Source organism: Cydia pomonella, chromosome 23, assembly GCF_033807575.1.
Source record: "Cydia pomonella isolate Wapato2018A chromosome 23, ilCydPomo1, whole genome shotgun sequence".
In the NCBI taxonomy this organism is placed as follows: Eukaryota; Metazoa; Arthropoda; class Insecta; order Lepidoptera; family Tortricidae; genus Cydia; species Cydia pomonella.
The window spans coordinates 9109932-9115660 of NC_084725.1; the positions used below are offsets into that span (position 1 = coordinate 9109932).

At 35.8% G+C, this 5729-nt stretch overlaps 1 non-coding gene across 1 annotated transcript; it reads left to right on the plus strand.

Moving 5' to 3' along the window:
* Positions 1-247: 247 nt before the first annotated feature.
* On the plus strand, positions 248-341 carry Trnay-gua (transfer RNA tyrosine (anticodon GUA)). Its single transcript has 2 exons — positions 248-284; positions 306-341. It is a non-coding gene; the product is annotated as a tRNA-Tyr (tRNA).
* The last annotated feature ends 5388 nt before the right edge of the window (positions 342-5729 follow it).

The window sequence follows — 5729 nt, forward strand, 5'->3', positions numbered from 1 at the left end:
CTTATGACTTTAACTGATATCGTAATTCGGGTATGGATAGATAAAACGATTATTAAAATATAATAATAGCAATCTAAAAATAACTACACTGGTCAAATTTTTTATCACGTACATACTATTTACCACTATTTTTTTTGATATTGTTACACTTTTTAACCAAAACATTGCAATTAATTACAATATTGCTCAACTAGATACTTAACAACGTTCTTAAGAGTAGTGGTGTAATTTCGTTGGTGATAACCAGCCTTCGACAGCTCAGTTGGTAGAGCGGTGGACTGTAGAGTGTAGATGTTGCAACTGTCATCCATAGGTTGCTGGTTCAAATCCGGCTCCAAGGATTCCATTTTTTTGCCGAAAATATGAAGTCAGTCTAATTCGTTAATTTTTAAAATTGCAATATCTATTTATGGGGGGGGGGGGGGGGTGTTGGTTACTTAACGCTACTGCTTACTGAACATTTAATTTACAACCTTATTCTATTTTCTATATATTTATTTCTTTATTCGAGTTTACACTACTTTACACGTATATTTTACTAATGTGTTACTTATTTATTTTAAACGAGATTTCACAGAATTGAATAGGAAACTATAGATAATCTTAAAAATAATAATATAGACTACAAATAAAGTAAAAGTAAAGGCCTTTACTAGTGTTGATAGTGAATAGTCTTATAAGTCTAAATTTGAAAAACTAGGTTCGTGTATACGAGACTTAAAAAAACTTCTGAGCCTTGTAAGTTCCCATTCGAGTCCTTTGCAATGTCACGACCAACACTCTCATCGGAAGCTATACCAAGTCTCAACCCACACAAGATTCACCACCCACCGCTCTTTACCAAGAATTATTATAAATAACACCAAATTATCGTAGTAAGTAGGTATTTATTGCGTGGACTGTGCTTTCGTCTTCGTTGTAGGCATGGATTTGCGATTTTTGCCTTTTTTATTTACAACTCATTACCTAAACTATCGATTTATCTTCATCATGTTTCACTTAAAAAATGTTTTTACGATAAGGCCGGCCTTACACAGTCTGACTCCAAATCTGAATTCATAATCTGATTTCATATTATTAATTCAGAACTCACGGAATTGCATACAACTTAACTATTCCCCACACATTCAGATTTTTTCAGATTATGAATTTCTCAGATTGTTCTGTCAAAATGATACTGACGTGCGTTATGAATTCAGACTAGGAAAATTCAGTTTATTATTTTCGGACGCAACTCTTTCCATACTTTAGGTATAGACGAGCACTCACACTCTGGGGGCCGAATTTTGAATTTCGAGTGCTCAATTTCGTGTAATTCCCTTCAATTTATCTCCACTACTAGGCATTTAAATTCTACTTATATAATTGAAAACTTGAAAACAGAGACTGGTGGGAGACTTCCGAGGATAGGGACACGTGGAAGAATAAGAGGGAGGCCTTTGCCCAGCAGTGGGACAGTATGGGCTCTTAAAAAAAAAAAAAATTGAAAACGAGTGGTCAATACCACTAGATTCCCAATTTCTATTGCTCGTATTTCTAAAATATTCGCCGTTTTCCACAGATTTTCGAGTGATGAATTCGAGTGCTCGTAATTAAAAAATCAGCCCCCTGGAATCAGATTATGAATGAGACAGACGTTCTGAAGACAACTGATCAATCTGAATGTTTAAGATATGTGTGAGGCAAAGCTTTCTGAATTAAGAATCTGAATTCAGATTAAGAATTCAGAGAGACATTCCGGACGTGTGAGGCCAGCCTAAAAGTGTGGGTACTGGGTGATTTTGAGGTCATGGTCCTGAATGTTAAAAATGTGTAACGATGGTCATACAAAACAAATTTCCCCATCGCATCGGCTGGTTACAAATTTGCGAAAAATAAAATATTGGGAAAAATATAATGGGTCCGACGTAGACGAAACGTAAATAAGCGTAAACGACGACGAGGCCGGGGCCGGGGCTCCACAGAAGACCAGCGCTGTGGTATTTATTACCAAAGCATATGCTGAGTGGTGTACCTTTCTAGCCACTATAGCAGCGCCAATATTTATTTTAGAGTTACTCCTTTTGTTTTGTCTATTTTTAGTTTTAAGTGTTTAGTGAGTAAGTTCTTTTTAGGGTTCCGTACCTCGAAAAGAAAAAACGGACCCTTATAGGATCACTTTGTTGTCCGTCCGTCCGTCTGTCGGTCAAGACCCTTTTTCTCAGGAACGCGTGGAGGTATCAAGCTGGAATTTATATAAAATACTCAGGTCTACTGCCCCTAGAGCTGTGAAAAAATCAAACTTCAAAGCCTACGCAATCAAAAGATACAGCCGTTTATGTCGCATATTTCCGCAAATTTATATTGAGGTTTCTAATATCATTTCTTTCTAAACTGAATAGTTTGCGAGAGAGACACTTCCAAAGTGGTAAAATGTGTCCCCCCCCCCCCCTGTAACTTCTAAAATAACAGAATGATAAAACTAAAAAAATATATGATATACATTACCATGCAAATTTCCACCGAAAATTGATTTGAACGAGATCTAGTAAGTAGTTTTTTTTTAATACGTCATAAATGGTACGGAACCCTTCATGGGCGAGTCCGACTCGCACTTGGCCGCCTTTTTGTAACTGAAGTGGCGCTGCATATAAAAGGTTTTTACACTAAATGTATTTCTATTTCTAAACGTAAGTACCTAGTAGAGGGTAATTTTTTTCACGATTTTTATATCGGGCCCATGGGAAACCTTCTTCAATATGAGTATGTTAATACATTTTCGACATTCGGGATCTCAAATTCAGCCAGTATCTATTGTAGTCGTACTTATGCGTCATCTCATAAGACCTTTGGTGCTTTGGGGAAGCAAAAGGTCACCGAGATACGATCGAAACGAACGCCTACGAAATAAACTGGACTCAAGGGCAAACAAAATGGGTCGGTCTGTGGATATTTCTGTGTAAATAGAGGGTAAAGTAACCCTGTTCTTTGTTTTTGAGTGTATCGTTATTATGTAAGAATAATATGAAATGGGATTTGGTGATTAAGACAAAGGGTGAATCCTTCTCTGATCATAGTTTGGCCAAACATTCTGTGGGAAAAGTAGCGTTAAAAAAAAACTTGAAAATTTGCAAGTGTTTTGAACTATATGGGAATTGTATCTTCGGGTTTGGGAACCATAATTTTTCTTCCTCGATTTCAATATACATTCCTAGTGTGATCCAAAAATGATGTGGTGCGATGTGAACGAATTGGGAAAATAGCTTGTAATTGATGCCCGAGCAAGCGAAAAATTCCAAAATTGAACGACGAGCGTACCGAGTGGTTCGTGAAGTGGAATCTTGAGCGTTGCTAGGTTTTCAAGGCACGAGGGTTAAACAAACTACCTCCGAGTGAAACACAAAATGTTTCACCACAGCAACGCGAGGAAAATACTAACTATGAAATACCAAAAAAATCAAACCAAAACAAAAATTAAAATCATCATTTAAAAGTCAATTCTACCAGCTAGCCCAGCTGATTACTTTGCCCCACATGTGGATAAAATGCAACATTCTCAACAATCAAGAGGGCCTTTACCAGTTGGTGTGGTGAAAATCTTATACCTTTAAACGAGCAATTCTTGTATATATATATATATATATATATTTCTGTGATCTCGGAAACGGCTCTAACGATTTCGCTGAAATTTGGTATATGGGGGTTTTTGGGGGTATACAATCGATCTAGATTAGTCTTATGTTTGGGAAAACGCGTGTTTTCGAGTTTTCATGCGTTTTTCTTTCGACGCAGAATATGGTCGCTAATTTCGTGTTGCCGGCCACTGTCTGTCTGGTCCAGCGGGTTAAGACGCGGACGGCTAGAATCCAGTGTTACGGGTTCGAATCTCGCCCGATAACTAACTTTTTTTTAAATATATGTTCAAGTTTATATGTTTTTTTTTTAATTTTTATTGTTTTTAGTAAAAAAATGTAGTTAATATTATCACCTATACACCACCATATTACAATAAATAGTTATAACCGAGCAAAGCTCGGTCGCCCAAGTACTGTATTTAATATAGATAAGAGCGTCATAGGCCAAGAACTCGACGGTAGAGACATTATTTATTATTATTATTTTATTATTATTTATTGTTCGGAGAACCAACAGCTATAGATTGTACAATAGTTATATATATAGATAACAAAGAGCCAATTATAGGTTCCCACCGGTAGCAACAGGTTAACAGATAATTGGTGGTTAGCACTAGATTTTTTTTTTTTTACAACGTGTTACCACTAATATTTTTAAATATTAATACTTATTATATTATATACTGAACAAAGAAACCAAAACTTATTAGTAATCTTAATACGTTAATCGATACAATAATATGCCAACACATACGACTCGCTCACTCAAGTAATTTGTCTGTTAGAATCCGTCTTATAGTTGTGATGTTGCTATTAAAAACGTCTATATCCCGCTCCTTCGTTAGTTCATTTAGACTTTTACCAGCTCGTAGTAGAAAGCTATTCTTTCTGTAATTACGTGATGAAAAAGGAATTGAGAGGGGAGGGAAGTATCTTTTAGACCTAGATGGAGTATTGAAGGAGAGCTTAGCGAGCAATTCAGGACAATCAATGTTACCATTTAAAATATTAAGTATATAAGTAATATCTGCAATCTGTCGACGTTTATGTAGTGGGATAAGGTGATGTTTTTTACAAATATTCTCATAATTGGATGAATTATAAGGAGTTTTCATTTTAAAGCAGAGGTATTTTACAAACTTTTTCTGTATACGTTCTATTCTGTTAATGTAAATATTATAACTGGGGTTCCAAATTTGAGACGCATATTCAAGTTTACTTCTGACATATGTACAATAAAGAACTTTTAGAGTTTTAATTTGGGTAAAATGTAAAGAACTACGCATTATGAATCCCAAAGTCTTGGTAGCACCAGTTACTATATTATCTATATGAGTATCAAATAAAAGCTTTGAATCATGGGTGACTCCCAGGTCCTTCATACATGACACAGATTTAAGCACATGATCATTTAGCTTGTACGAAGTTGGAATTGAACTTTGTTGTCTAGTGAAGGTTAAAGTAAAGCATTTAGATACATTTAGATCTAATTTATTGGTCTGGCAATATGCAACAAGACGTGTAAGGTCATCTTGTAAAAGAGCAGAGTCATCCAATGAATTAATTTTGGTAAAAATTTTCATGTCGTCAGCGATAGCAATTTGGAAGTGTGGAAACAATCACTGATGTCATTGACAAATATATTGAAAAGCAAAGGCCCCAGCAACGATCCTTGAGGAACGCCACTGGGAACAGTTACCCAGCCAGACACATAGTTGTTAATGACAACAGCTTGCGACCTATTGTCAATATAAGACGTGAACCAGCGCAACAGATCACCGTGAATACCCATATTACTTAACTTGAGGATTAGCAATTTATGGTCAATTTTATCGAACGCTTTACTATAGTCTGTGTAAACTACATCTACTTGACTACCTTCAGACATGACTTTAGTTACATAATCATTAAGGAGTATCAAATTTGAAACGGTAGACTTACATCGCAGGAAACCATGTTGGAAAGGACTAAAATAATTCTTAATTGCCGCATATACTTGAGTATAAACTAGTTTTTCAAGTACTTTAGCAAGTATACAGAGTTGTATACAGAGTAGAGAGAGACATGTCTGAGAGACACAGTCAGAAAAGAAGAACTTCACTCCTTCTGCTCTAC